The sequence below is a fragment of the Chelonia mydas genome, chromosome 1 (genome assembly GCF_015237465.2).
Source record: "Chelonia mydas isolate rCheMyd1 chromosome 1, rCheMyd1.pri.v2, whole genome shotgun sequence".
Taxonomy (NCBI): Eukaryota; Metazoa; Chordata; order Testudines; family Cheloniidae; genus Chelonia; species Chelonia mydas.
Window position 1 is genome coordinate 87,981,422 of NC_057849.1, and position 23,160 is coordinate 88,004,581.

A 23,160-nucleotide genomic window follows, 5' to 3' on the forward strand; every position below is an offset into this window, starting at 1 on the left:
GGCTATAAAAGTAACACAGACAAATCAAGAAAAAAAAGATTAAAGTCCAGCACTGTATAAGGATTAATATAAATGGCAAGTTATACTGAAGACAAGCACGAATACATGTAAAGTTATTCATCAACTACCTAGTGCTATTTTTAACACTATAGTATAGATACAAACTTGAGATCAATTCAGCTTGAGCAACCAGACTTCTTTACTCCATTTGTCCAAAAATACATTACCCTTCAGTCAGCTGTTTTCTGCACGGGCCAGGTACAGACAGTCAAGAAGTACATGTCCCTTCGGTTCAGGGGGTGTGGGTCAGGTTTCCCGATGAAAGAGGGGTCCTCTTATGATCAGACACACATACACACCTTAGTCCTGTGTCTTCAGGTACTTTTTATCTTATCTGTCAGCTGTGTTTTAAAACAGACCGAACAATCAGGGTGGACCAAATTCTTAGTGTGGTTACTTTGATATTATAAACTGTGCGTGTGTTTATCTTCATGTAGCCAATTATCTCAAATGTGGTTGCTTTAATATTATAAGCTATGCTCGGGTGCATAGTTTATCTTCACACATATGAGCCAGCCTAAAGTGTTATCTGGTTGCAGCGCATCCTGACCTCAAGTTTCAGTTTAACTTTGCAGAGCTTGCTTTTTGAAGCTTCCGGAAGTTTGGGGCCTAACATTGACAATACCTTTGCTCATTTTTAGTTTAACAATACTTTCGTTCATATTAATCACAATAATGAAGCCCAGTAGATCCATGACAGTATCTTACTTCACAAGGAGGTTCATCTGAGTGGGTCTGCTTGAAGAATAAGGGCTTATCTACATTGTACCACAGTTTGGATGAGAGGGGTGTGAAGTGCAGTGCACACAAAAGTACTGTGCTGTAACTCCCCCATGGGGAGGCTGTAGGAGCAAAACAAAGGTTTCTAGTTTGTGTTAATATAATCCTCTTTAAACAAGACTATATTAATGCAAACTAGGAATTTTTTAATTCATGCCTCTAGCATCCACAAAGGGGAGTTACAGAGTGGCACTTCAGTGTACATTGCTATTCAGTGTAGTCTGAATTGCAGGGCAGAATAGACATGACCTAAGGTAGCTTTCGTTTGAATAATTGTGGCAAACACAGCCATTAGTAAATAAAGGAACTACTTACCTGACCTTAGTGGTACAACTGACTTTCATGGCTCTGCATGCACCAAGTTTCAAAAAACAGGTTTCAGATACTCAATTTTAGTCACCTGAGACCACTTTCAAATTTGTAAGATGTTAGTTTTACATTTTATATAAATTTTCAGTAAAGATACTTCAAGTGAAAGGTCACCACCTGGGGAAGATTTGAGGAAGCAGACAGCATTTGCAGCAGATGAGACATATCCACCTCAGTAGAGAGAGGCTTCTGAAGAACTTTTTTTGCTCTTGGACTGATCCATATAATGCCAAATGGTTTGTAGATTTACAGAAAGAGAGTTCAGGTCCGGGGATAGCCACATTCTCATACAAAGGTTCCCCTTCACCTTCTGTCGGTGGAGATTGGCTGTCTCCCTGGCCCTCTCTGTGGTATGGATTCCTTTCCATTTCAAAATCCAAAGAGTTTACTCATCCACCCCAACCATGATATCAAATTCTGAATGCGGCCTTCAGGGATAGCAGTGAGCAGGACAATCCCTGTCAACTCCTATAAAAGACCTACTACTCCGAAGCTGAAGGGACCTCGGAGCTAACGTATAGGAGCATGCCTCTGTGGACTGCCTGATGTTCACATGTCTTGAGGATCCTCGGGCGTTTGGAGGTAAATGTCAATTCTCCGGCTGTTTTTCTCTGAGGAAAGACACAAGCTACCTCTGATAATGGCAGAACCATTCAAAATACTTTTGATCAATGCAGATTTGTATAAATTTCTAGCTCCCAAAACAGCAGTAGTTTGTGAAGGTGTGACAAAGAGATCCATTTGTGGTTCACTACTCAGTGTCAGCAGCACTTGTAAGGCCTGAAATGCTCACTACACCTTAAACGCTGCTGTCATAATCTGTATAAAAAAGGTGGTATGGAAGATATCATTAGGAAACAAACAACTCACTGATTAGTAATATTACTGTATGATGTATGCACAGGGTGTATACAAAATGTTATGAATATGTGCTAGAATTATATTCTTAAATATGTTTGGCAAGCAATGCATAAGCACTGTCTGCTTTAGACAAAGAACTGTAGATTTAAATCAGTTTACATACAAGCAGTAAAGAGCACCATCAAACTAGCAAGAGTGGAGGAGATTTCAAGAAACAGAACAATTTGCATTTTAGCAAACACCAGTGGGAAGAAAGCGTGGAGCTTCCTTCACTACCAGACTCTATGTTGCTTTCCTCACAGATAGAAAAACTTTACTTTGAGGGGTAACTTTCAGAAGAATCCATTTGAATGGTTTACTGGTCTATAAAGAGAGGGAAGGGGTAGCTGAACTTCAAGTGATAAACAATTGAATCAACTGATTGTATACAATATACTGTGCTATTAAAGCTAATGACACACTGGTGATTAATGTCATTTATTAACACTATATTAGGATATATAGATACTTAATGATATTATCCTCTAAAACCTGTGATCGAAAAGGGAGAAAAATGTCTCTGCCAGAAGGAGAGAATGTCTCAGCTATCTACTTGTCTCTTATCTAAATTAGAACAATCAAAACAATGGAAACCCTATTCACATATGGGGGATGGGAAGCCCACAGGAAGGAAAAACATCCTGTGGCCTTTCCTCCTCTTGAAACAAAGTCATTGAATTTTGGCAGATATAAGCAAAGAGAAAAGCCATCTTTGGCATCCACCACTAGTTGGGCAAAAGAGGCCAGACCTCTTGCAAGCTGAGAAAGATAAGTCCTTCAACCAAAAGGGGTTTGAAGTCTTTGGAAATAGGTGAGAAATCTGCTTAGGCAAAGATCTATCTCCAGGAAAACAAGAGAAACCAGCATCTTGTATTTCTGTGGAAGCCCCTATCTGAGGATAGTCAGCAATGGCTGGGAAGAACAACCTGTGAGATGAGCAAACTTGAACAATGTCTGAACCTTGCTAGATTAAGTTTTAGCCCTTTAGATGTGTGCTTTCACCTTTATTCGGTTGTAACCCTTGCTAACTTTATTCCTTTTTATTGGCATCACCTAACCTATTCTCTGTTGTTAATAAATTTGTTTTACTTTTACTACTAGGGAAGGGTGTATTTACCACAGTTAATAAGTTAATAAGCTGTGATGTGCTTTTATCACTTTAAAGGAACAAACTAATATTTTTCCTTGAACTGTTCAGGAGATGGCTGGACATTGCCAAGTACACAGTTTGGAGAACATTTGGGTCTAGGCTTGTGCTGGGAACACCTTGCTGATTGTAACCGAGGTTGGTGGAAATCAGGGTGGAGCTGTGGGCTGTAGAGAGGCTTCAGGGGTCAGAGCTGCTGTATGGACACTAAGGGAATGACCGACATGCCTGTATGCTAGCTGTGAACACCCCAGGCGAGGAGCTACAGCAGCAAAGCATTGTAGGACACTCAGGGTTGCATGGCAAGTGGTGACATAACCCCTTACTGAACCTAGGGTGACCGGATAATAAGTATGAAAAATCAGGAGAGGGGATGGGGGGAAAGGAGGTAATAGGCACCTATATAAGACAAAGCCCCAAATATCGAGACTGTCCCTATAAAATCGGGACATCTGGTCACCCTAACTGAACCCCAAGTCCCATAGAGAACATAATGGAGGCCAAAGCCATTAAAACATATTTTAACAAGAATATCAATATTCTTCAAACTTTCCAGCTGTGGATCCCTGCCAATGGCTACCTTCAATGAAAAATTAGACTTTCAGTGTCAAGTCATTCTAATCTGTACAATCAGCACTTTTCCTTGGGCAAAAGAATTAAAGAGCTGTTACTTTAGGTAATATGGTCAGATCCATTAACCTATGATACTACCAGGGAGGGTGGTTTTGATTTCAGATCTAAATGTTAGCCACTGGAGTAGTACCAGTCTCACAATCTCAAAAGTGAGCCTACCCTCCCTTAGCTGTAGGCTTATCACTCACACTTCCAAAGGACTGTCTTGTATGGAAAATGTGTTTTGAGGCAATAAAAATTGATTATGCACTGAATCACTGCTGTTACTTCTCTTTTGTCATGCAGAACTGTTTTCCCAGCCTAGACAGAATGCATTAAATGAAAGTACTATGAGCAAAGCTCACGAACAGTGACATTAATCACATTATTCAACTAAAGCAGTTAACCAAAGGAGTGTTTGGTGGCGCTAACCCAGCCAGTGGTGGCTGCAACATGGATGATCTGTATTAGAAGCAGGGTCATTCAACATTCAGTGTTTGATCCACAGATAATATTTAGTTGGTGACACTGGGGCCATTTTTGGACAAAGGGACAATTCCATGAATATTTCTTAGCAGTACTATTCTGCACATGAATCTTGTGATGGTCATTGGCAGTAGCCATTTGTTAGGAACCTGGCTATGGGAAACTTATATAAGTACTAAGCAGCTGGCATGGGGGAGAGGGAAGTACTCCAGAGGCTGTTTAGATGAATAGCTGCTCAGTGATAACTACATGGTTGATATTCAATAATTTAAAAAAACCCTAGGAAATCATTCCGTGAAAAATCATTGGCGGAAGCAGATATTGACCCTAAAATTCAGACCAGACCTAAACTCAGGGAGGCCAGATTTTGTTATGAGGCTAGATTATGTTATGATATATGAAGACCTGATTGCAAACAAGCACATGTGCAAGGCTCCACCAAAGAAAGCTAGAATTTTACTCGTATCCTAATTTAAGTGGTGATAGAAGGAATACTCACCCATAATTCTGCTTCCCTGATCTTATTATTTCTTCTGTTGTTCCACAGAATCCTATCACAAGAAAGTTGAAACTGCTCCAGCTCAAAGAATTTTGTTTTTTTCAGGAACTGTTTATTCAGCAGTATCCTGAGACCAATGGACAGTGCCTCTAGAGAGTGTGCAGTTTCAATTCCTTAGAGGGCAGGAAACACCACACATTCTAAGTTCCATAAATATGCAACAGCAGTTAGAGTGCTAGCATGAGGTTTAAGAGATCCAAGTTCAGTGCTCTGTTCTGCCACAGATCTCCTGGGGGACCCTGAGATAGTAACATTGTCTCTGTACCTCAGTTCCCTATCTGTAATGTGGGAATATTTCCCTATCTCACAAGGGTGATATAGGAATAAATACATTAACGATTATGAAGTACTCATATACTATAGTAATGGGAGCCATAAGTACCTAAAATTGAGCTCATGGCCCCATCCCTTTTCACCTAGCTACTGAAGTAGCACTGATATGCAGGTGGTGATAATGTAGTAAGAAATGGAGTAAGTGTTCTCCCGTTGCATGTCCAGCAGTTGAGAAGCACTCTCTCTATGACACAGTTCCTATATCATCTATGAACCAGGAATGTGTTAGCACAATCAGATGTGCTTAATGGGTATGATCCAGTGCTATCTAGGGAGAGTATGTGGAAGGAGTTATACCAATAAGAAAACAGTCCAAGTTACCATGTGTATATCTTTGTGATTCAGAAAAAGCTTCAGTTTAACATCAGCTACAATTTCTCAGATTGCCACTAACAGTTTTACAACTAGAAAGATCTTGCTTTGGGGTGGGGGGTGCTTCCTTGCTTGTTTGTTTGTGTAGGGTGTTTGTTTTTTTTTTGGTTGGACGAGGTTATAGAGTAAGATACTTCAAGATACCACAAGTGCTTTGGAAAAGGAAGACACAGTACTTTACAAAAAAAATCTTACTTTCCATTGAAAACAAACTTTTGCTCTGTTTGCTCAATAGTTGCTCTGAATATTTCAGCAACTATTCTCTCTCCCTTTATTCTAAAAGGATGGTAAATGAATCCTGAACCTTGGATGGAAGAATAGAAAGGGAGCTTTCCCCAGGGACCAAGAAAGTACTTCTCTTTCTTTCAGACATACAGGTAGAAATTTACGGCACATGATGTTTTTAAAAAATTGTTTTGTATAGCTAGAGAAAAAAAAACAGGATAACATCAATAATACTTAACATTTAAAGACTGTCTTTAAACCTTCAGGATCCCAAAGGACTCATGGTAGTTTGTGGCTTGCACTGCAAATAGTTCCACTGATTTCAGCAAGAGTTGTGCCTAAGTAAGAACTGCTATTGATCACTACCCGTTGAGCCCGACAATCTAGCCAGCTTTCTATCCACCTTATAGTCCATTCATCCAGCCCATACTTCTTTAACTTGCTGGCAAGAATACTGTGGGAGACCGTGTCAAACGCTTTGCTAAAGTCAAGGAACAACACGTCCACCGCTTTCCCCTCATCCATAGAGCCAGTTATCTCATCATAGAAGGCAATTAGATTAGTCAGGCATGACTTGCCCTTGGTGAATCCATGCTGACTATTCCTGATCACTTTCCTCTCCTCTAAGTGCTTCAGAATTGATTCCTTGAGGACCTGCTCCATGATTTTTCCAGGGACTGAGGTGAGGCGGACTGGCCTGTAGTTCCCTGGATCCTCCTTCTTCCCTTTTTTAAAGATGGGCACTACATTAGCCTTTTTCCAGTCGTCCGGGACTTCCCCCGATCGCCAGGAGTTTTCAAAGATAATGGACAATCCCTCTGCAATCACATCTGCCAACTCCTTTAGCACTCTCGGATGCAGCACATCCGGCCCCATGGACTTGTGCTCGTCCAGCTTTTCTAAATAGTCCTGAACCACTTCTTTCTCCACAGAGGGCTGGTCACCTCCTCCCCATGCTGTGCTGCCCAGTGCAGCAGTCTGGGAGCTGACCTTGTTCGTGAAGACAGAGGCAAAAAAAGCATTGAATACATTAGCTTTTTCCACATCCTCTGTCACGAGGTTGCCTCCCTCATTCAGTAAGGGTCCCACACTTTCCTTGACTTTCTTCTTGTTGCTAACATACCTGAAGAAACCCTTCTTGTTATTCTTAACATCTCTTGCTAGCTGCAACTCCAGGTGTGATTTGGCCTTTCTGATTTCACTCCTGCATGCCCGAGCAATATTTTTATACTCTTCCTTGGTCATTTGTCCAGTCTTCCACTTCTTGTAAGCTTCTTTTTTGTGTTCAAGATCAGCAAGGATTTCACTGCTAAGCCAAGCTGGTCGCCTGCCATATTTACTATTCTTTCTACACATCGGGATTGTTTGTCCCTGTAACCTCAATAAGGATTCTTTAAAATACAGCCAGCTCTCCTGGACTCCTTTTCCCCTCATGTTATTCTCCCAGGGGATCCTGCCCATCAGTTCCCTGCGGGAGTCAAAGTCTGCTTTTCTGAAGTCCAGGGTCCGTATTCTGATGCTCTCCTTTCTTCCCTGTGTCAGGATCCTGAACTTGACCATCTCATGGTCACTGCCTCCCAGGTTCCCATCCACTTTAGCTTCCCCTACTAATTCTTCCCGGTTTGTGAGCAGCAGGTCAAGAAGAACTCTGCCCCTAGTTTGTTCCTCCAGCACTTGCACCAGGAAATTGTCCCCTGCACTCTCCAAAAACTTCCTGGATTGTCTGTGCACTGCTGTATTGCTCTCCCAGCAGATATCAGGGTGATTGAAGTCTCCCATGAGAACCAGGGCCTGCAATCTAGTAACTTCCGTGAGTTGCCAGAAGAAAGCCTCGTCCACCTCATCCCCCTGGTCCGGTGGTCTATAGCAGACTCCCACCACGACATCACCCTTCTTGCTCACACTTCTAAACTTAATCCAGAGACACTCAGGTTTTTCTGCAGTTTCATACTTGAGCTCTGAGCAGTCATACTGCTCCCTTACATACTGTGCAACTCCCCCACCTTTTCTGCCTGTCCTTCCTGAACAGTTTATATTCATCCATGACAGTACTCCAGTCATGTGATTTATCCCACCAAGTCTCTATTATTCCAATCACATCATAATTCCTTGACTGTGCCAGGACTTCCAGTTCTCCCTGCTTGTTTCCAGGCTTCTTGCATTTGTGTATAGGCACTTGAGATAACTCGCTGATTGTCCTTCTTTCTCAGTAATACCCCTGGTCAGGGCTCTAGCAGTGTGTCTGTGTAGATTTGTTCCTGACAGTGGCCAATGCCAGGTGCTTTAGAGGAAATGAAGAGAACAGGTAATCCCAGGTAATCCCATTTCCAGTTTCTGGCAAACAAAATCTAGAGAAAACAAAATCTAGAGACACCATCCCTGCCCATCCTGGCTAAGAGCCATTGATGGACCTGTCCTCCATGAATTTATCTAGTTCTTTTTTTAACCCTGTTATAATCTTGGCCTTCACAACATGCTCTGGCACAGACTTCCACAGGTTTACTGTGTGTTGTGTGAAGAAATACTTCATTTTGTTTGTTTTAAATCTGATTCTTTTTAATTTCATATGGTGACCACTATTTCTTGTGTTATGAGAAGGAGTAAATAACACTTCCTTATTTACTTTCTCCACACCAGTCATGATTTTCTAGACTTTTATCACATCCCACACCTTATCTGTCTCTTTTCCAAGATGAAAAGTCCCAAACTTATTAATCTATCCTCACATTGAAGCTGTTCCTTACCCTAATTATTTGTGTTGCCCTTTTCTGTACCTTTTCCAATTCCAATATACCTTTTTTTAAAGGGGGGTGACAAGAACTGCATGCAGTATTCAATATGATATTTCCTGTTTTAAAATGGCTATTAGGTAAATTTGACAGATAGGGCATTCCTCCAGTGCATCCAACTTAATTGGGTTGCCCTGCATTAGAGGTAGATAACTGACACTGGGTATTAGGTAGTAAGTCAAAAAAGGCTACGATGCCAATAGACAGATTTTCAAAACCTGCTCGTTTGCTTATGATCATCTCAAGTCAAATATGCAGTGAAAAATTTTGACATTTTGAAAACTCATAAAACTGATAGGGTGTCTCTGTCTAAATTATAATGCATACATTTTATCCTCAGAATTGAATGGTTTTGCCTAGAGCCATATGAGCAGAGTCTTGGGTATCTGCAATGATATGGATGCAGATTTTGCTGAGGAATCCACCTTTTGAAACAAAGTTGTGATAAAAAAAATAAGTTTCATTAAAAAACATGGGCAAGATTTTCCAAATGTAACTGCCTGAAATTAGGTACCTAGATAAAAATGTAAGCATATAATCATGACTAGAGTTTAGATGTTCTGAACAGTAATACCTTTCAGAGTAGGAGCCGTGTTAGTCTGTAATGCACAGCTCATGGCCACAATAACTTGTGGTACTACAAAGTTTATGAAAAAGTTTATCTGTGTCCTCCTTTGTTCATGGAATATCTTTTAAATTAAACTTTTTCCAATGTTCTTCCACTCATCCCCATTAGAGGCCCTCTAGAACTGTTTTGCATTCACTTCATTTAATGCTTGTTACCAGAACAGTCTCAGCAGTTTAAAACATTGTGTTATAATTATTTTTCTGGAATTCTATGAAGTATAAAAACTACAGTTTTATTTGCGTTTTGTTCTCTTTAGCAATCTCTTCTAATTTTAACACCAAATGTTAACTAGCTTCTGAGGAGCCTACAATTGCATAATATTACATCTTTATGGAACTTTAACTGAAAATCCAGCACACTTCAAGCCCTTTTTTAAATTTAAAGTTTTTAGATTTATTATATAATTTCTATGGCAATATTTATGGATTATCAACCCCAAGTATTCAAAAATGTATGAGTCAGACTCCGGAAAATCATGAAACTACCTTTGAAATGTCACTTTCTGGTTTCTGAGCCTTTAGGGCTCATGTTTTTAAATGTTTCTGCATCAAATTGAGAGCTAGGCCCTTACAAAAATTAGAGTAAAGATTTTCACATAATCACTTGACTACAGGAGTTGGAGCTTTAAGAAATCTCCCCAACATTTTGAGACATAGTAAAAACATTGCAAGAGTTGGCAACATTATATGTTAAGAGCTCCCCAACCCACTCGTTCCCCCACAAAGTAAGTTCTTGGAAATAGGTGCCTACTAAATATGATGACGATTTTCAGAATAGCCTCATTAGATGTATTATAATATTACAACCTGAAATGCATTATGCAATGATATAATGCTTTAGATTTTATAATGTACATCTTCATAAGAAAGAGCTTCTCTGGAAGAGCTCTGAAGATAAATATATACTGAAACTTTAGAAGAATGTTCTCGGTATGAAACCTGATTTTACCTGTGGCTCACTATATTGTTGTCAGCCAAAAATGCCATGTCAATACATATTAAGACAAATATTTTCAGCTAAATAAAAAATCTTTACAGTGTTTAAACAAAAATGGCCTCTTATTAAAAGCCCCAATCTGAATTACAATGCTGGATTCAAACTTAATATGACAGGAAGAGTCAAAATACTGGATCCAAACAATCCTTATTTCGAGGGGTTGAAACCACATTCCCCAATTTTTGTGAAGTGTAAGGGAAGGGAGAAGATGGATGGTTGTATTTAAATCATTTAGACCATACAAAGGGGTTTCATCTCAGAAGTAAAATTAGTCTGAAAAGTGTAAGCAAAGGGCAATCAGCTGGTTTGAGTTTTGGAAGAATGACAAACTGTTCTAATTTTAAGATTTTAATTTTAAATAAAAATGGCTGAGTTTTATAATTAGAAATTTTCAGGATTGCTACTCTTCACAGCAGATTATAGACTTTTATTGTTTGAAAAAAGATTAACATGAGTTGTACAAGTAGCCATTATCAGCTGACACAGATTAAACAGCATCTGGTGACATCTACATACAGCTTTAACTGTAGACAGATTCCAATGGAAACGCAGAGAGAACTTCCTGAAAGATTTAACTAAAAAATAATTTTGAATTGATGTCTGTTTGTTTCTCGTGAGCTTAGTTAAGCCACTGTAATACAACAGAAAAATAAAACCCTGTAAAACATTCTTTATTATTTGGGCATACTATAGTATTGTATAGTTTCAGAGTAGCAGCCGTGTTAGTCTGTATTCGCAAAAAGAAAAGGAGTACTTGTGGCACCTTAGAGACTAACAAATTTATTTGAGCATAAGCTTTTGTGAGCTACAGCTCATTTCATCGGATGCATACTGTGGAAAGTGTAGAAGATCTTTTTATACACACAAAGCATGAAAAAATACCTCCCCCCACCCCACTCTCCTGCTGGTAATAGCTTATCTAAAGTGATCACTCTCCTTACTATGTGTATGATAATCAAGGTGGGCCATTTCCAACACAAATCCAGGGTTTAACAAGAACGTCTATGGGGTGGGTAGGAAAAAACAAGGGGAAATAGGTTACCTTGCATAATGATTTAGCCACTCCCAGTCTCTATTCAAGCCTAAGTTAATTGTATCCAATTTGCAAATGAATTCCAATTCAACAGTTTCTCGCTGGAGTCTGGATTTGAAGTTTTTTTGTTGTAATATCGCAACTTTCATGTCTGTAATCGCGTGACCAGAGAGATTGAAGTGTTCTCCAACTGGTTTATGAATGTTATAATTCTTGACATCTAATTTGTGTCCATTTACTCTTTTACGTAGAGACTGTCCAGTTTGACCAATGTACATGGCAGAGGGGCATTGCTGGCACATGATGGCATATATCAAATTGGTGGATGTGCAGGTGAACGAGCCTCTGATAGTGTGGCTGATGTGATTAGGCCCTGTGATGGTGTCCCCTGAATAGATATGTGGGCACAGTTGGCAACGGGCTTTGTTGCAAGGATAGGTTCCTGGGTTAGTGGTTCTGGTGTGTGGTATGTGGTTGCTGGTGAGTATTTGCTTCAGGTTGGGGGGCTGTCTGTAGGCAAGGACTGGCCTGTCTCCCAAGATTTGTGAGATTGTTGGGTCATCCTTCAGGATAGGTTGTAGATCCTTAATAATGCGTTGGAGAGGTTTTAGTTGGGGGCTGAAGGTGATGGCTAGTGGCGTTCTGTTATTTTCTTTGTTAGGCCTGTCCTGTAGTAGGTGACTTCTGGGAACTCTTCTGGCTCTATCAATCTGTTTCTTCACTTCCGCAGGTGGGTATTGTAGTTGTAAGAATGCTTGATAGAAATCTTGTAGGTGTTTGTCTCTGTCTGAGGGGTTGGAGCAAATGCGGTTGTATCGCAGAGCTTGGCTGTAGACAATGGATCGTGTGGTGTGGTCAGGGTGAAAGCTGGAGGCGTGTAGGTAGGAATAGCGGTCAGTAGGTTTCCGGTATAGGGTGGTGTTTATGTGACCATCGTTTATTAGCACCGTAGTGTCCAGGAAGTGGATCTCTTGTGCGGACTGGACCAGGCTGAGGTTGATGGTGGGATGGAAATTGTTGAAATCACGGTGGAATTCCTCAAGGGCTTCTTTTCCATGGGTCCAGATGATGAAGATGTCATCAATGTAGCGCGAGTAGAGTAGGGGCGTTAGGGGACAAGAGCTGAGGAAGCGTTGTTCTAAGTTAGCCATAAAAATGTTGGCATACTGTGGGGCCATGCGGATACCCATAGCAGTGCCGCTGATCTGAAGGTATACATTGTCCCCAAATGTAAAATAGTTATGGGTAAGGACAAAGTCACAAAGTTCAGCCACCAGGTTAGCAGTGACATTATCGGGGATAGTGTTCTTGACGGCTTGTAGTCCATCTTTGTGTGGAATGTTGGTGTAGAGGGCTTCTACATCCATAGTGGCCAGGATGGTGTTATCAGGAAGATCACCGATGGATTGTAGTTTCTTCAGGAAGTCAGTGGTGTCTCGAAGGTAGCTGGGAGTGCTGGTAGCGTAGGGCCTGAGGAGGGAGTCTACATAGCCAGACAATCCTGCTGTCAGGGTGCCAATGCCTGAGATGATGGGTTTCCAGGTTTATGGATCTTGGGTAGTAGATAGAATATCTCAGGTCGCGGTTCCAGGGGTGTGTCTGTGCGGATTTGATCTTGTACTTTTTCAGGGAGTTTCTTGAGCAAATGCTGTAGTTGCTTTTGGTAACTCTCAGTGGGATCAGAGGGTAATGGCTTGTAGAAAATGGTGTTGGAGAGCTGCCGAGCAGCCTCTTGTTCATATTCCAACCTATTTATGATGACAACAGCACCTCCTTTGTCAGCCTTTTTGATTATGATGTCAGAGTTGTTTCTGAGGCTGTGGATGGCATTGTGTTCTGCACGGCTGAGGTTATGGGGCAGGTGATGCTGCTTTTCCACAATTTCAGACCGTGCACGTCAGTGGAAGCACTCTATGTAGAAGTCCAGTCTGCTGTTTCGACCTTCAGGAGGAGTCCACCTAGAATCCTTCTTTTCGTAGTGTTGGTAGGGAGGTCTCTGTGGATTAGTGTGTTGTTCAGAGGTGTGTTGGAAATATTCCTTGAGTCGGAGACGTCGAAAATAGGATTCTAGGTCACCACAGAACTGTATCATGTTCGTGGGGGTGGAGGGGCAGAAGGAGAGGCCCCGAGATAGGACAGCTGCTTCTGCTGGGCTGAAAGTATAGTTAGATAGGTTAACAATATTGCTGGGTGGGTTGAGGGAACCATTGCTGTGGCCCCTTGTGGCATGTAGTAGTTTAGAAAGTTTAGTGTCCTTTTTCTTTTGTAGAGAAGCAAAGTGTGTGTTGTAAATGGCTTGTTTAGTTTTAGTAAAGTCCAGCCACGAGGAAGTTTGTGTGGAAGGTTGGTTTTTTATGAGAGTATCCATTTTTGAGAGCTCATTCTTAATCTTTCCCTGTTTGCTGTAGAGGATGTTGATCAGGTGATTCCGCAGTTTCTTTGAGAGCGTGTGGCACAAGCTGTCAGCATAGTCTGTGTGGTATGTAGATTGTAATGGATTTTTTACCTTCAGTCCTTTTGGTACGATGTCCATCTGTTTGCATTTGGAAAGGAAGATGATGTCTGTCTGTATCTGTACAAGTTTTTTCATGCAGTTGATAGATTTCCACTCCATACGGCTAAATGCAGTGCCTTGCATAATGACAGGTTTCAGAGTAACAGCCGTGTTAGTCTTGCATAATGACTGGATTTGTGCTGGAAATGGCCCAACTTGATTATCATACACATTGTAAGGAGAGTGATCACTTTAGATAAGCTATTACCAGCAGGAGAGTGGGGTGGGGGGAGGTATTTTTTCATGCTTTGTGTGTATAAAAAGATCTTCTACACTTTCCACAGTATGCATCCGATGAAGTGAGCTGTAGCTCACGAAAGCTTATGCTCAAATAAATTGGTTAGTCTCTAAGGTGCCACAAGTACTCCTTTTCTTTTTTCAAAAATAATGGCTTTCAGTTTCAACGGGCCTAGATAGCAGCATCTCTAGTATCACAGTCTCCATTACAAGAGCTCAGGAAGAAACTTCACTTACAATATTATGTATATAACTAATTAACAATTGTTTCCCTCTCATTAAATTCCACAGCAAGACAGTCTTGCTAGGAATGAGAAAGGTATACTTTTGAAACATGGCATTAGAGGGTTAAATGTAGCTGTGGGATGGGAGTAAAGGATGCATCTGTAATTGCAGAGAACCTTATTATTCCTTTTGTTCCTTTGGATGTCTGCAACATATCCCCAGTAATGCCATCTACATATAGCCCTGTAGAGGAGAAGGACCTTGGAGTATTGGTTGATCATAGGATGACTATGAGCCGCCAATGTGATATGGCTGTGAAAAAAGCTAATGAGGTCTTGGGATGCATCAGGTGAGGTATTTCCAGTAGAGATAAGGAGTTTTTAGTACCGTTATACAAAGCACTGGTGAGACCTCACCTGGAATACTGTGTGCAGTTCTGGTCTCCCATGTTTAAGAAGGATGAATTCAAACTGGAACAGGTACAGAGAAGGGCTACTAGGATGATCCGAGGAATGGAAAACCTGTCTCATGAAAGGAGACTCAAGGAGCTTGGCTTGTTTAGCCTAACTAAAAGAAGGTTGAGGGTTATGATTGCTCTCTATAAATATATCAGAGGGATAAATACCGGAGAGGGAGAGGAATTATTTAAGCTCAGAACCAATGTGGACACAAGAACAAATTGATATAAACTGGTCATTGGGAAGTTTAGACTTGAAATTAGATGAAGGTTTCTAACCATCAGAGGAGTGAAGTTTTGGAATAGCCTTCCAAGGGAAGCAGTGAAGGCAAAAGACCTATCTGGCTTTAAGATTAAACTCAATAAGTTTATGGAGGAGATGGTATGATGGGATAACATGATTTTGGTAATTAATTGATCTTTAACTATTCGTGGTAAATAGGCCGAATGGCCTGTGATGGGATGTTAGATGGGGTGGGATCTGAGTTACTACAGAAAATTCTTTCCTGGGTATCTGGCTGGTGGATCTTGCCCATATGCTCAGGGTTTAGCTGATCGCCATATTTGGGGTCGGGAAGGAATTTTCTCCAGGGCAGATTGGAACAGGACCTGGGGTTTTTTTGCTTTCCTCTGCAGCATGGGGCACGGGTCACTTGCTGGAGGATTCTCTGCTCCTTTAAGTCTTTAAATCATGATTTGAGGACTTCAATAGCTCAGACATAGGTGAGGTTTTTCACAGGAGTGGGTGGGTGAGATTCTGTGGCCTGCATTGTGCAGGAGGTCGGACTAGATGATCATAATGGTCCCTTCTGACCTTAGTATCTATGAATCTATGTCAAAGTGAACCATTTTATGAACTGTGGCGGTTTTGCTACTAAAATAGCTTTGATCACTGCAGGAACCTTAGGGCTAGCAATCTGGAGAAGTGAAGGAACAGTCGCATCACATGATCATTTCTAAATGTGATATGACATTTTTCAACTTCCCCTGCCTGAAATGACTATAAAATCATTCTATGAGTTCACCATGTGGTACTGTAAATTAACAGACATTATAAAGATCTAACAGAAAGCAGTTTGTTTCTTGGGAATTTTCTTCCAAGGAGTTGTTGGAAGACATTTCATGTCATTTCCCACACTTGATCTTGTATCAAAACCTGAATGATTCCAGGTGACTCTTAGGCCTGGTTTACACTAAAATGCTTTGTAAACCCAGCAGCATCACCCCAGGGCGTGAAAAATCCACAACCCTGAGAAGCGCAGTTTAACCAACATAAACCCTGGTGTAGGCAGCACTAGGTGTAAGGAAGAATTCTTCCATTGACTTAGCTACCGCCTCTTGGGGAGGTGGGTTACCCACACCAATCGAAGAACTTCTTCTGTCAGCATAGGCAGTGTCTACTCTGAAGCTTTACTTCTGTCAGCATAGGCAGTGTCTACCCTGAAGTTACCTTCAAAAAACCCAGAACAAAATGCAAGAAGAAATGAAGACTATTTTATTATGGTATAAGCCTACATAATGCAATTTTTGGGCAATAGGAAGGTGAATAGTATCACTTGATCAAAATTACTGATCCAGTTCATCCTAGTTCGTTTCACTTCAGTTACATCAACGATGAACTCTCATGGTTTATAGGGGACTTAAGTGTATAGAAGAACCTTCTGCTGGTTGCCATACAGGGGTGAATTTCACCCTAAAGCAAATAGTTTAATTCAGTAAGTGGTCCATTGGGATATTATCCTCCATTATTGCATTTAGGGGGTAAAATTTGGGAAACTCAGTCACAAGTCCACTCAATTTAGTCTTAATTTTTTGGCTTTTATTTATAAAATTTCATACATAATTATTGCCACTTGTAGTGTCTGGACGTACATTTATGCCAGACAGATAATAACAGACAAAACAGATTTGGTAAATGGGTCCAAGTTACCACATTCCACCAGGCACTGGGAAGCCCTTCCACTTTCCATGATATTTGTTGACCGCTTTGATCCCTTTGTCTCGTCCTTCAGTTCTGTCCTTCAGTTTCTGGTCTATAGTTTCTCCAGTTTGTCCCATGTTCACTTAGGTTTTTTATACATTTACATTGCAGATTAATCTTTATCCAATTGGCTTTTAACATATCAAAGCCTTTGGGTTTTAGGTAACCCATATATTATGCATATGCAAGTTTCAATTAACCAACTTCTACATTTTTTTCTGCTAAATTTTCAGTTTTCTGCAATGAATTGTCCTGGTTTTCAGCTTTCTTGAAAAAGTTTTGTTGTTGTTGTTTTTAATTTATAATTATGTTTGTGTACTTCTTCCTTACATCTTGCAACCCAACATGTTACCTTGGTTCTGTCAGCAACAATATAATTTTAAGCAGATCAGCAATTCTATGTAAAAGAAGAATTGATAAAACCAAAAATATGCCAGCAAGACCTTTGCTTAAGTTCCACTTCACCTGTGCTCATTCGCTATCCAAAATTACAAATCATTAAAATATAGCTAGCAAAGCTTTTAATCTTATCATTAGCAATCCTCCAATTTTATATTTCAATGTTATAAATCAGCATATGTGTGTTATATGTGCTACCCTTTTAATCTATAAGAAATGTGTGGGGCAGGGAGAAGTTATGGAGAGCATGCTATCTTTAATGTCAACATTTTTTATCTTCTTTAAATGTGGATTTTTCATTGAAAGGCCAGTTTTGTTTGGAAATTATTATTAAGAATCTTCATAAGAAATTTTCTCATAGAACGTACTTTGAAAGGGTGTCTCAATTTTGGGACCTTCAAGTTTGTTGTTTTTAATGGTACCCCAAATCTGCACAATGGTGGTACTGAAGAACTTGCCAGTAGCTGGAGTTTCCTAAATAAGATTTCCAATTAGTTCTTGTTTTTCTGGCAGATGAGAGGTATTTGCTAGAGAAAATATAGGAAAGAATATAATACTCAAATGCCAAGGTACCTATGTGTCTTAGGTAAAATTGGCAAATCTTTTCAGTATTGCTGTACCCCAGGCAAGCCATACCAATGCAGAAGGCCTCAAAGCAAGTTTCATAGGACAAGGTATCAGCTGCACAGAACAAGTCCCTTCCTTTCCCCCTCCCCCCCAGCCAACACACACACACACACACAAAAGCTCATAACATTAGGGTATGCAGGAAGAAGCCTCAGAGATATCCTATATTCTCTTGTTGGAGAGGTAGAGTTTGTCCTTCCCAAATTCAAAAGGCCAGAGGTTTCACTCCGAAACTATGAAATCTTCAGGAGGCATTGGCAATCCTGTGGCCATCACATATAGCCTTCTCCCTTGACTTCCTGGCAGTGAAGTTCCAAATTATCCACATTACCAGGGACAATCCCTGTCCATGGTGGTCCCCAGGACTACTGGGTTATATATGCAGCTTTGAGGCACAGATAGCACAACCTTATATAGCATTTATCTTCTTCAGATAATCTCTGAATGGCCAGAGGGCACAATTCATTTTACAAGATTATTGATAGGTTTGGTTTGAGAAAGGCATTCTTGCTGTATACTTATCTGCACTTGTATAAATGCAAGAGGTTTCTTCTTTTTAGAATTGCACAGGAAGTTGGGTGTACAACAGTGCTGTTGCTGCTGAAGAGAAGCATAATATAAATCAAGACTCCAAACGATTAGATTGATTTAAGCAACGGCCAGAACTTTATTGAACAACTAAACTAAAAACTCTTTATTTAACAACTCATCTGGTTCAGTTTCAGTCACGTTCCATTTCACGGCTCAATCCTCCAAGATAAAGTGCCACTATTTTCGCTGATCAAATTAGGATTAGGGCTGACAAACTGAAGTCTCCTCATCCTGCCCTTTCCACATACAAAGATATTGGAAAATCTTTTAAATCTATGCACAGTAGTGAAATTCCATCCCAGACCATAACATAGGGAATATCCCTAGTCATATTTATTCTTGACCCTGTGCTTGGGTTGGTGAGTTTAGGGGGTGAGGGGGAGAATAAAAAATAAAAGCACTCCAGAGTCCACAATGGACAGTTGTATAATATCAGCATTAGTTTAATCATATCTCTTACAGCACAACCCCATTGGGTAATCAGGTCTGACCCAACTAAAAATAAAGGTTTGCCACAAACATGAAAGCATTGGTTTTGTACAGGTGAACCCATCCTCACAGAAAAAGCTTTGGTATATGAAAGTTATCTGAGGCTAACTGATTACCTAACCCAAAACTTATTCTTTCTGTTGAAGTAAAATTAAGAAACCCCCATCAGGGATCAGGGCACCCACTGTGTTAAACATAGTACACATTTGCATTAAGAGTGACAATCCTTGACCGTGACATTGCACTCTTAGAATGTTATGAGAAAATAGGTGGAGAGGAAAAAAACTGTCTAATAGTGAAATAAATTATGTCTGGCATGGTAAGAAATACCATGGTTAGCACACTTGACAATGGCTTAATAACTGGCATTTTGTATGTATCACAGTAGTGATGATTTTATAGAGGTTTAAAGAATAATAATGCACAGTCTTCTGCAGAAATTCTTCCAAAACATATGGAAATGTATGGAGAAAAGAGAAGAAATTGGACTAATGGGAAATGGAGACTGGCATTACTGAAAGAGCAGAGGTAGAGCTTGAAGTCTCAGCAACATATTAGATTTGATCAAGAGGGTGGGACTTAGCAGTGAAGAGCTTTCAGAGTTAGGACAATTGGTTTATGTTTGATGTAATGGAGAAAGGGGAGAAGCCTGGGAAAGGATTCAGGTAGTGGGATTAAGGTAATGCTTTACAAAATATTTAAGAACCTCCAATATCTGCCACCTCCCTGACAAGTACAACTTGAACTGGGTTTAGCCACTTCATAGGTAACATTTGACATGGGAAGGGCCAGATCATGATGTTTCAAGACTCACAGGACCCCGGTTAAGGATTCCATCCTTGATATAATTACCTGGTCTTTCTGTCCCAGGGTGACTTATTAGACTCAAGGGAGGACCCAGATTTTGGTAGTAACTGATGCAAAAATCATCTGTGGCATGCCATAATGGTGCAGCTCCAATGTTCAGCCTCAAAGCTGAATTTCCCATCATTCCATTCCCTTTTCCTTCCTCCCCCTGTTCCCCAACAGAGTGATGACAGTTTGGGGTTAATGTAATTGCATAATTTTACATTGACAATCTTGTATAACTTTGTTTTAACTCAGAGTCATTACAGGCAGTTAGTCATCTTAAATATCCAGTTCTCTGATGCCAAAGGGCAGGTAATAGCCCTCAATGTATATCCACAGTTAATGCTATTATATACATGTGGATATAAACCAAAAGGACGGTAAAATAAGATGAAATAACAGAGTCTTATGGACTCACAGACCTCTTACCTCATGCCATTCATGTCTCACTTTCCCATCACTGATCCACAGTCTCCTTCTGCTGATAGGGTGACTAGATTATGGTTCATTTGGAGGGATAAAACATTACTCTTCTAGAGTAATGAAAAGTCAATGAAACAAGACAGTCCTTAACTCTCCCCAGACTATACTACTCTTCTCTAGACCCATAAGCTCTTCCTCCCAAATCCTTCAGATGCAGAGGGGAGCTTCCTCCTACACTCTTTTAAAAACTCAGTTATCGACCCAAAAACAAGCTTAAGTGTCCACATAGCTTCTCTCATCACAGGCCATTTCCATCTTCAACTTTCACTACAGGTCTTAAGATGAAGCCTATTAAAGGACTCTCACACAGTCTTTTACTCCAATGAATGACTTATGCCTCTCCAAATTTCCTACCAATTCTGGAATTCTTCTCCCTAGACCTTCACAGACCCACTCCTGATTTGTTTGTTTGTTTGTTTTTCATTTTTGTTTTGTCTTCATCAGGAATGTTCCAAAATAGGTAGCTATGAAACTGGGGTCTTCAAATTCTAGAGGGAGCTATCTGATCCCATTGTTTTCAATAGGAGTTTTAGCCAGGTAACCAAGAGCGGAATGTGACCAATTTAGCCCTACTAAAGATGCGTTGAACCTACCATTCTGCATTTAGATTTATTCTCTATTACACTTCAGAAACACAGCAAACAGAATTAAGTGAAGGTCTGCCCAACATGATATATAGCCTGTTTGTTTTTGAGGGTTCAGGGTACATAATGAGGCTGCTGTAAGGAGATTTTTATGTGAACCTTTTTTTCTTAATGAGGTCCAGCATTCTAATGAGATCTTTAGCACACTAATTAAAGATCTCAGGAGGAGCTGCTTTGGAGGAGCTGCTTTGGTCCCCATTAAAAAATCCTAATTTTTCAGATATTCTTTTAATAAGAGTATTTCTTTTGAAACTGACAGAGAAGATAAGTAATACTTAATGCTGAATGATGTAGACAAGGTTATCACTCTTGCTTCATTCCTGCTGCCCATTTGGCAAAGTTAGTCAAATGGTGAGAAAGAGGGAGAGGATTAAAAGGGGCAAGTGAGATTAGGGGACACAGCAAGAAGGAGGTAAAGAGAGAAGGAAAATACAGAATTTGTCCTTATGGACTTTTTGTTCCATAAACCTGCTTTATTCAAAGGTGAAGAGAAAAAGGAGCACTGATAACATCCACAGCAACAAAGTAATAACACAAGTTTTTCTAACACCTGCGGATAGCAGAAGTAATTATGGTTGGTGATATCCTTGAAGCCCTTAACTAGGAAACAGGGACTTCTTGAAGCCAGCCAAGGGCATATGTAGTATAGTGGAGGTGAAAGAAATATAAATCCAGCCTTTTTTATTTTCTCACCCCTATTCAATATCAGCATGAACTGGAAAACAGTATAAAGACTGATCTCTCAACAGGGGAATTATAGCAAATAAACTTAGATTACCCATTGGAAGCTGTAGTCTTCACTCAATTAGTAGGTATCACAGTTTGGTGTTAACAGTGACACTGAACTTCATCACTGTAATTAGCCTAACACCTGTCAGTTGTGTCATTCAATATTTGTTTCTGGAATGCTGTAAATGTAATCAGATAATTGACAAAGGCAATTAATCAGATTACACGTAAAAGCAATAATAACACTCTTTCCACATTTAAATACTCCCATTTCAATGAACAATCCTCAAAAATACAGCAAATAAGCGATTGTTGACCATTGTACTTAGGCAACCATAGAAATCCAGCATATGTATGGAATAAAGAAAAACATGTTTAACTAAGATCTTCTGATAAAAATAAAGCTGCTAATATTTGATATAATATTAAATTGTATAAGATGGAGCTTTATTAAAGCAGGTGGGGTAAGCCTGAAATGAAATGTCCAATATAAATCTCCTTTTTCAGTTGTTCAGAACTTACTCAAATAAATGTCTTCTGGGTTAAATTTTCTATGATTAGTTTCTTCCTTGAGGTGATATATGAGTATCAGGAAAACCTATCTAGACACGTTTGAAAGAATAAACAAAAAACTCCTAGATGTTCCAAATGAGAAATTCTCCATGTGTATAACTCAAGAATCATTTGGTTTCTTTTCTCCTGAAATGTGGATTCTTTTGTAGATTTCTCTAAATTCTGAGAAACAGGCTCTGTTATCACGTTTGAAGAGAATGGGCTCAAGAATATGATGTCTTGAGAGACAACATTTTTCATGCATATTTTATATGGTTTCCTTTTAAATATTTTTATTCAACTTAAACTTTAAGCAGCAGGGCAACCAGATTTTAACCCTTACTGGTATGGTACTGGCCCGCCAACCCTGCCATCCTCACAAAAAATGTTTTGTGACTAGAGCCCTGTGCAGATACAAATTTATACCCGTGAATGCTGATATCCATGGATAGAAATCGGTATCTGCTGAACTGAAGTGGCGAAAGGAGCAGAAGATGGAGCCGCCACTCCCAGAAGCCAGTGCTCCGCACCAGCAGCTCCTCTGGTGCGACTGTACCACCCCCAGCCCCGTTCACAGCCCTGTCTTCTGGTGGGGCTGTACAGACCCCAGACAGGAGACGCAGCTGTGTGGAAGGGCTGGGGGCTGGACTGGGGGTGGTACAGCCATGCCAGAGTGGCTGCCAGTGTGAGGCACTGGCTCCTCTGAGTGGTGACCCCATGTTCTGCTCCTTTCACCTCTGCAATTCCCGGGAGAGCCCTGCAGTTCTGAAAATGTGTTTTTCCAGTATGGCGTATCTGCAATAAATGTCTTAATGATACGGTGTAGCTGCCTGTACCGGCTTACTTGCACCACTGACGTTAAGTTACATAACAATCTGCTTAGTAGGAAACAGTGTCACATGTTAGGTGAATTGACATGCTTTAATTATTACATGATGGCTGAAGTGATGTAATTTTGATATCTAATTACCCAATTGTGCTCACATACCTGGTCATTCTACAACTAAATATCCACATTCAGATAATTGAATGTGCAAAACCAAGTTTGTAATTA